The 10,000-nt window shown below is 48.7% G+C and overlaps 1 pseudogene; it reads right to left on the bottom strand.

Annotated features, from left to right (window-relative positions):
• Positions 1–1,705: 1,705 nt before the first annotated feature.
• Positions 1,706–3,021, bottom strand: LOC116979349 (annotated as a pseudogene).
• Positions 3,022–10,000: the final 6,979 nt, after the last annotated feature.

Here is a 10,000-nt window from a genome sequence, read left to right as displayed (position 1 = left end):
TATAGGCTGCCATTGGAATGAGAAATGGTCAGAAATGGCTGATGTTTATGTAGAAATGAATTGGTGTATGTAAACTTGAACTAATTTATCTCTAGTGTGGATGTGTGTATGTATGTGTGGATACCAGTGTTATTCTCATTAACATTAAGAAGAGGTTGAAATTTTATGAATTGAAGTCCATGCAGACTTAATGACTATGAGATGTTTTTTTTGTAGTCTCTGCCTGACCCTTCACTTGAACTTGAACTAACATCAATGGACTTATCAAAAGACTTGGAATCTGATGAGGAATATTCAGATGAAGATCAGATGTAATATAAATAAACTAATTTGGGAAATAAATGATTATATAAAGTTTTATTTTTATGTCGATCGTTTCACTGTTTCTTTGGTCGAATTATTTAAACAATGAGTGAATTACTTATGATAATGGCATGCTGGTGAATGACAGTGCAACAGCCCACCCATCCACACATACGTACACACATTCACACACACACAACCATCCGTATGCACACTTCCATGCATGCACACACACACACACACACACATACATGCACACATACATCCGCACACACGCACACATCCATCCGCACGCAGACATACATGTACACATCCATGCACACACATACATCCACACACATACATCCACACATACATCCATCCACACATACATACACACTTACATCCACACATCCACAGATACACGTTTGACAGGTATACATAGACAAACACGCAAACTACAGATGCTCAAACAATGCAACACTTTTAGGGTTATTTTAGGTAAAAGGTAAGAGCTCTCATTTGCAAAGGCACCGTGGGGGGTCTCTAACATAAATATAGGCTCATTGTAGCTTAAAATGAATACTCATCGAGTAAACATCAGAGCATTCGATTTTTGGTCAGGATGTGACATTTACATCAGAAATAAGACAGGTCTCTTACAGGTCTGCCACCCAGCCTGGCACTGCCCCAGTCCCACTATGGCCGTTACCCCCACTCTGGCTGTTAGTGGGGTTCAGTAAAAGGGGGGGACCCAGAGGATCTGTCCTGACCCTTTAATTAGGCAGGTTCATGAGCCCTTAAAACCTGGGACCTCTGCTGCAGTCTCATTACATTTCCTATTAAAGCGACTGGAAGATGCCTTGCAGGTCTGTCCCCCAGCCTGGAACTGCCCCAGTCCCTCTATGGCCCTGACCCCCACTCTACACACTGGCAGTTAGTGGGGTTCAGTAAAGGGAGGAACCCACAAGAACTACCTTCACCCATTAATTAGGTTGGTTCAGGACCTCTGGGACAGTCATTAAAAAAACACTCACAATTATATTCATCATATTATTTTTATATAATATAATTATACTTGATTTTATATGATTACTGTCATATTTACAAGTCATATATATATATTGGGAAATATATATATATTGGGAAAATAATATATAGTTTAAATGGACTGCAACACGGAAATATGCCCCCTATGGTGTAATATGGGCATTGGCCACTAGATGGCGCTTACTTTCACGATCTCATTTTCTAATTAGTTTAATTAATTAATTAATGTTTGGCAATGACGAGTTATGAAATCATTCTCAATTATATTTCATCTAAATCTGTGGAAATGTTCATGTAGTTCTGTGACTTGGGTCACGAAAACCGATTTCTAGACACATTTCTGATGCTCGGCCCACAGCCTGTGTTTAGCAAACGGGAGATCACATGGGACTAGGCGGAATAACGCACAGCTCCAAGCAAACAGCAATCAGCTCGAGTAGAATTGGCGCATGATTTGGCGTTAGGTTTCTTCAAAGGATGAAGCCCAGCACAACGTGAACTGACGGGATGTATATTGATGCAGAGCGGTTAATGGGCGCCTTTGGCAACAGCGAGCACCTTCTCTGCGGTCTCCATCAGATGCTTCAGCGCGTCATTCAGTATCCAGTAGGTCATCAGAAATGATGTCCCGGCTCCAAAAGCGGAACCAATGATTGGGACAAAGTAAAAAAAGGCTTCGACGGCTGAAACAGCAATGGCGACTGCACCTAAACCCAGCCTTACTATTTCTTTCACAGTTACTTCTCCCAGCAGGGAAGATTTTACTGCGGCTTTCAACTCTTCCACAGACGTGCCTGTTCTGCCGGCCAATCTGCGGAGAGCAGCATCATTCATACACAGGCATTTACGGAAATAGATTATGGCTCCAATCAATATCCCAATGTCACAGGCGGCAGAGAGACCCGTGACCGGGATCGCTCCCACTCCTCCCGCGATGATCGCCAACATCCAGATACGTTTCTTCAACATCTCAACTTTCTTCCGAATAACCTCCACACTATCGTTGGGAAGGGACAGGACAAAGACAGATTCCTTTATATTTGGTAAACCATCTCCAAGTGCTTCCGTTAATCGAGGGAAATCATACATATTGTTCTTAAAACTGGATATCAGGAAAACATTGGTATCAGGTATCCCGGCCTTTCCCAACCCACTGACGCAGTCGCTTCGGATCTTTTCCATTTCTGCAACTTCATCAAATTCCTTCCGTTCCTTCCGCATTGAATAAAGGTCAGTGTCAATCTTAGAGCGAACAAAATAGAACTCCTTCCCCAGCCGCTTAATCTCCTTGGCAAGTTTTGCATCATTCTCTTTGAATCGAGTAGCTGCCACTATGATGAAGAAATCATATATTTTAAAATGCATTTTCCTCAGGTATGAACCCGTGGTGAATCGTGTAGATCCGGTCCCCGGCAGGTCTCAGTAGCGGACATTGGGCAGATTGGGATGTGAGTATCCGGTTGGCTCCATTGTAGTTTCCGTGGACCCAACCGCAGCCGCTCCCTCATCTTCGCTACAAAGCCCTCTCATGGCGTTGATGAGGCTGGATTTTCCTGCACCCGTCTCTCCCGTCACGGCGATGTTCAGCTCGGTGGTGTCCAGTTCTTTCACCTTCTTCTCTAGCAGTGATTTAACCTTTTCCACACCTCCCGTTTCAAATTCAGACTTCAGATTGTTGAGCTCTTTCATTGTGAAGAATGCGGGGGTCTCAGACTTAGCCGCCTGTTGGCTGAAAGGAAAATGTTCGGTGATAGTTTCCAATTGAAATGAAACCAACTAAAGGACAAGCACCTTCTTTCCCTTTCTCTATTCTCTTGCCATTGTTCCACCTGGATACACACAATTTATCCCACAATGCTGCGGCCCGACTCCGGACCTTCGGAGGCTCCGGCCTCAGGCCCGGTGGACCATGACATCGGGATCTCGCGGGTCCCTGGTCGGAGACCGCTTTTGGGAGCGCCCGCAACGGCAACTTCTCCCGCCCGAATTGCGGTGTTGAAAACGACCCTGAGCGGGATCTTACATCGCCATGCGCGGCATTAACGGCCCAGGACTTGAAATCGTCCGCCGGGGGCTTTAACATCAGGAGAAGTATGGAAAACAGGGGAGATACAATGACTTTGCCTTCCATCACAGCGATGAGAAGATTGACTGTGATGGATGTTTATGTTAATTGTATGTCTTGTTAAATGTTTCTTCTTGTTGTATGACTTCATAAACCAAATTTCGTTTGGACTTCACTTGAGGTTCAAATAACAATAAACGAGATTGTATTCTCATGTCATAGGAGCGGAATTAGGCCATTCGGCCCATCTACCCCGTGAGTTCTCCTTATCTCAGTCTGTTCATCACCGGCCTTCCTTCAATCATCACCCCCCTCCCCCAACCCCCAACATCTATCAACCTATCACTTGCCTGACTTAGTCCTCCCCCAATCCTCATCCAGCCGTCTCCCTCCAATCACAATCAGAGTGAAGAAGGGTCCCACCCGAAACGCCCCCTGTCCCCCAGAGATGCGGCCTGACCCACTGAGTTACTCCAGCGCTGTGCTTGAGGTGAGGGAGGAGAGGTGGAGAAGTAACATTGTGTGATGTATCCGGACATACCTGGAGCTGGCATTTCCCATTCTCCTTCTCTGTCTGTCCTTGTCTCGCCTGTGTGATGATCCAGTGGTCCCAGCACTGCCCGGGGAGGAGAGGTCTGGGCACCGGGGCTCCTCCTTGTCTTCAGTTGTGTGTGTTCTCCTAGAGGAAAGCAGAGAGGTTGCTGGTGGTTCTTTCTGTAGCAGAGGTGTATGTAAGGCAGCAAAGTATATCCCTCTTAATCAATGTACGTCATTTGGCCCAACTGGTCCGTGCCAACACAATGCCCCATCTATGCTAGTCCCACTTGTTCACAATTGGCCCATACCTTTATAAACCTTTTCCATCCATGCCACTGTCCAAATGTATTTTAGATGCTGTTATAGGACTCGCTTCAATTACTTCCTCTGGCACATACGCCATATAGGCGGTGAAGAAACCTAATGGAATGTTAATACAGAAACCTCCCCGTGGTGCAGCCTGGGAAACACTGAATGGTATAATCTGATATTATTACCACCAGTAGGCCAATATCTGTATACTTACCCAAGCAATCTACTAGATGACGATGCCGAAGCGCCACAGACACTCGCCCTCCTCGGGGCATGCACTGTCAATCGCCTCAATCAATATTGAAGGCTTCTCCAGATGCAAGGCAGACATACTAGCGACAGCGGCCAAATGCTTCGACATAGTGTGCATGCAGGAAACCCACACCGGCCCTAAACAACACCGACCAGCCATCCCTGGAATGAAGCTGGTGGCCGAGATCCGACACAGACAGTATGGGTCAGCTGTATTCAGCAGACCAAACCTCGCGATCGAAGAGGTCTGCACCCACACCACCGAAGGGCAAATGGAAACCATCACAGTTGCCCTCCCAAACATCTCTGTCACATCAGTGTATAAACCATCCCAAAGTCCGTTCCTCCACTGAACTGCCAGACTGATGCAAGAGGAAATACCACATTAGCATTGGGGACTTCAATGCCCATAGCTCATTGTGGGGCTATGAAGTGAACAATCAAGATGGAGATGAAGTCGAAACCTGGCTCGAGTCGAAACACCTGACCCTGATCCATGACGCCAAGCTGCCAAAATCTTTCCACAGTGCCAGATGGAAACGAGGATATAACCCAGACCTTGTTTGTGTGAGCAGCGAACTATCATCCAGAGCTGTGAAAGAGGTCCTGGACCCTATCCCCCCATTGGCAACACCGGCCAATCACCATAACCATCCGATCCGCTCTCCTAGCAACAACCGTCCCCTTCCGCAGGTTCAATCTGCGGAAGGACGACTGGCTGTCATTCCAACAGGAGATCGAAGACTCCATCCCCAGCATTCCATCACACCCCAACAACTATACCATGCTCACAGAACTGCTGAAAAGGTCAGCCAGGCGACATATACCAAGAGGATGCCAGACCGAGTACATCCCCGGGCTGTCGGAAACATCCAGCGATCTACTGAAAGCCTACCACCGGGCATACCACGAGGACCCTTTCTCCTCCACCACCATGGAACTCGGATAGATCCTGTTGAACACAGTCGGGGAGGACCGAAGGCAAGTCTGGAAGGAGTTGATAGAAAACACCAACATGACCAATAACAGCAGGAAGGCATGGGCCACAATCCGCCCCCTCGGTGAAGACCATACCACACCGCCCATGCTCACAACAGTCACAGCAAACTCAGTTGCAGCACAGCTGGTGGCAAACGGTCGTAGCCAAAACCGGCGCAGACCCACAGGAGAATACCGCCGGACAGCGGTAACAGACCGCCTACAACCAGCCAGTGCTCTCACCAAGCCCTTCGACCTAGAAGAACTCGAAGCTGCAATGAGCATGCTGAAACCTGGGAAAGCAGCAGGGATCGATGATGTACTGACGGAAATGATACAGCACCTTGGACCTAAAGCAAAGACCTGGCTCCTAGCAATGCTGAACTCATGCGCGGCACAGAAAACAACCCCACCTGTATGGAGAAAGGCCAAGACTGTCGCAATTCCCAAACCTGGAAAGGACCCATCATCCCCAAAGAGCTACAGACCCATTTCCCTCCTCTGCATCACCTACAAGCTCTACGAGAGGCTACTACTCCAACGCCTTATGCCACTTATAGACTCCAAGCTTACTAAAGATCAAGCTGGCTTCCACCCTGGCCGCTCCTGTGCCGACCAGCTACTGAACCTCACCCAACACATTGAGGACGGGTTTGAGTGCAAACTCATCACCAGAGCAGCTTTCATAGACCTCACCACTGCCCACGACACTGTCCAGCACCGCACCATGATCAGGAAACTTTTTGACATGACTGGTGACCTCGACCTATGCCAAGTCATCAAAAGCCTTCTCAACAACAGGCGCTTCTTCGTTCAACTAAATGACAACAAGAGCAAATGGAAAGCCCAAAAGAATGGCCTACCACAAGGCAGCGTACTGGCCCCCCTCCTCTTCAACATCTACACCAACGACCAACCACTTCCCCCACAATGCCGCCGCTTCATCTATGCTGATGACCTCTGCATCACCACCCAACAGGAGAACTTCCAGAAGATCGAGTCTGTCCTGGAAAGCGCCCTCCAAGAGATGACAACCTACTACAATAACAACCACCTGAAACCCAACCCATCAAAAACCCAACTATGCAGCTTCCATCTTAAAAATCGAGATGCAGGAAAACAACTGAGCGTCTCATGGGATGGCCACAAACTCTCCAACCACTTCCACCCCGTGTACCTCGGAGTCACACTCGACAGGACACTCTCTTTCAAAACCCACATTCAGAACACCAAAGCCAAGGTCAACACTCGCAACAACATCCTGCGCAAACTGGTAAACTCAAAGTGGGGCGCTGATCCACCAACCATCCGTGCAACTGCCCTAGCCCTGTGCTTCTCCACAGCTGAATACGCGTGCTCAAGCTGGAGCCGCTCCCACCACACCAAACTGGTTGACACAGCCCTCAACGACACCTGCCGCATTATCACGGGATGCATAAAGACAACGCCAGTCCCGTGCCTCTACGCCCTAGCTGGTATTGCACCCCCACCCCCCCCCCCCTATATCAGACGATCCATCGTCACCCAAGACGAGCGGAGAGCACAGGAGATCGATATCAGGCACCCCCTGCACGGACACACAGCACCTCCACCCCGACTGAAATCCAGAGCCAGTTTCTTGCAGACAGTCCCACCTCTACAGACAACCAAAGAAACAGCAAGGACCAACATCTGGAAAGATGAATGGAACCAGCTCAACACACGAGCCCACGACTGGATGGAGAGAGGAATCACTCCGACTGAATGCCTCGCCAGCGGGCACGACCTCCCATGGCCAACTTGGAAGACCCTCAACAGATTACGACTGGAGCACGGGAGGTGCAAAGCACTTATGAAAGCATGGAACTACCAGGCAGAAGACACATGCAGCTGTGGAGCAGTACAGACAATGTCCCACCTACTGGAGTGTGACGACGCCCCCCAGTGCAGCCCCCAGTACCTGGCTGAACCGACCCGACCAGCTGTGACCTGCGCCAGATACTGGCAGAACGACATCTGAGATTGCAACGGACTCGAAGAAGAAGATGGAACGTTGGCCTTCATAACAAGAGGATTTCAGTATCGGAGTAAAGAGGTTCTTCTGCAGTTGTGTAGGGCTCTGGTGAGACTACATCTGGTGTATTGTGTATAGTTTTGGTCTCCTAATTTGAGGAAGGACATCATTGTGGTTGAGGCAGTGCAGCGTAGGTTCACGAGATTGATCCCTGGGATGGCGGGACTGTTATATGAGGAAAGATTGAAAAGACGAGGCTTGTATTCACTGTAGTTTAGAAGGATGAGGGGTTTTCTTATAGAAACATATAACATTAAAAAAAGGACTGGACAAGCTAGATGCAGGAAAAATGTTCCCAATGTTGGGCGAGTCCAGAACTAGGGGCCACAGTCTTAGAATAAAGGGGAGGTCATTTAAGACTGAGGTGAGAAAAAACCTTTTCACCCAGAGAGTTGTGAATTTATGGAATTCCCTGCCACAGAGGGCAGTGGAGGCCAAATCACTCCACTGGATTTAAGAGAGAGTGAGATGGAGCTCTCGGGGCTAGTGGAGTCAAGGGATATGTGGAGAAGGCAGGCACGGGTTATTGATAGGAGATGATCAGCCAGGTTCACAATGAATGGCGGTGCTGGTTCGAAGGGCCGAATGGCCTCCACCTATTTTCTATGTGTCCATGTTAACTCAGCGGGACCGGCGGCATCTCTGGAGAGAGATAACTCAGAAACTGATATCCGATTCTGCTCCTTACCTACTTCAGATCAGGAGGAGACTCCGTCAGTGAACGTCCGCTGTGATCGCTACTCCAGTCCGCTGTGTGTCTGGACTTTCCCTCTCCCCGTGTCAAGTACTTGGATGGATTGCTGCACGTTATCCAATAATGTTCAAGATGTGTGTGAGCTCACTTGTTGCCGGGTGACTTTACTCTTTACCTGCCGGCGTGATCGCTGGGGGACAGTTATACCTACAATGTGAAAACACACGCAGGTCACAGGGAGAAGTCCGTACAGAAAGCACCCGTAGTCGCGATCGAACCCAGGTCTCTGGTGCTGCAAGCGCTGTAAGGCCCTAACTCTACCGCTGCGCCACCATGCCGCCCAATCTGGGGTCATAGAAACATAGAAAATAGGTGCAGGAGTAGGCCATTCGGCCCTTCGAGCCTGCAACGCCCTTCAATATGATTATGGCTGATCGTCCAACTCAGTATCATGTACCTGCCTTCTCTCCATACCCCCTGATCCCTTTAGCCACAAGGGCCACATCTAACTCCCTCTTAAATATAGCCAATGAACTGGCCTCAACTACCTTCTGTGGCAGAGAATTCCACAGATTCACCACTCTCTGTGTGAAAAATGTTTTCCTCACCTCGGTCCTAAAAGATTTCTCCCTTATCCTTAAACTGTGACCCCTTGTTCTGGACATCCCCAACATCGGGAACAATCTTCCTGCATCTAGCCTGTCCAACCCCTTAAGAATTTTGTAAGTGTCTATAAGATCCCCCCTCAATCTGCTAAATTCTAGCGGGTATGGACTGAATAGATCACGGGGGAAAAACAAGATGGACACAAAATGCTGGAGTAACTCAGCGGAACAGGGAGTATCTCTGGAGAGAAGGAATGGGTGACGATTCGGATCGAGACACTTCTTCAGACTGAAGTCAGGGGAGGTGGAGATATATAGATAAGGAATTGTGTGAAAACGGGACAAAGGGGATGCTGATCAAGGAATATGTAGAATAGATCATTGTTAGCTGGGAGAAGGGAACAGCAAAGCTAACAGAGATAAAATGAGGTCGGAGATAGAGACTAGTTGGAGAACTGGGAAGGGGAAAGTGTGGAGAGAGAGAGGTCCAGGTCGTCTCCAGGTCTTCCGCTTTTCTAGGCCCCCTCTCCCTCATCTTTACTATGGATGTCCTGTGACCCTACACCTCCATCCCTCACCAGGGGTGGGGGGGGGGGGGGTGTCTCAAAGCCCTCCGTTTCTTCCTCAAACGTAGAACCAGCCAATCCCCGTCTATCAATACTCTCCTCCGCCTCGCGGAGCTGGTCCTTACCCTTAATAACATTTTGTTTGACTCCTCCCATTTGCTCTTTTGTCTACCTTTGATTTTCCAGCATCTGCAGTTCCTTCTTAAACATGAGGTGCTGTTCCTCCAATGTGCGCTGCGTCTCACGGTGATAATGGAGTAGGCACAGGACAGGAAGGTCAATGTGGGAATGGGAGGGGGAGTTAAAGTGTTTGGCAATCGGGAGATCAGATAGGTTTAGGCAGACTGAGCGGACGTGTTCAACAAAACGATTGCCTAGCCAGCGTTTGGTCTCGCCGATATACAGGAGTCCACACCTGGAACAGCGGATACAGTAGATGAGGTGCAAGTGATCCTCTGCCTCACTTGAAAAGACTATCAGAGTCCTTGGACGGAGTCGAGGGGGAGGTATAGGGATAGGTGTTGCATCTCCTGCGGTTGCAGGGGAAAGTACCTGGGGAGGGGGTGGTTTGGGTGGGAAAGGATGAGTTGACCAGGGAGTAGCGAA

This window comes from Amblyraja radiata, chromosome 12 (assembly GCF_010909765.2).
Source record: "Amblyraja radiata isolate CabotCenter1 chromosome 12, sAmbRad1.1.pri, whole genome shotgun sequence".
NCBI classification, from domain to species: domain Eukaryota; kingdom Metazoa; phylum Chordata; class Chondrichthyes; order Rajiformes; family Rajidae; genus Amblyraja; species Amblyraja radiata.
This window is presented reverse-complemented; position numbering and strand designations above follow the sequence as displayed.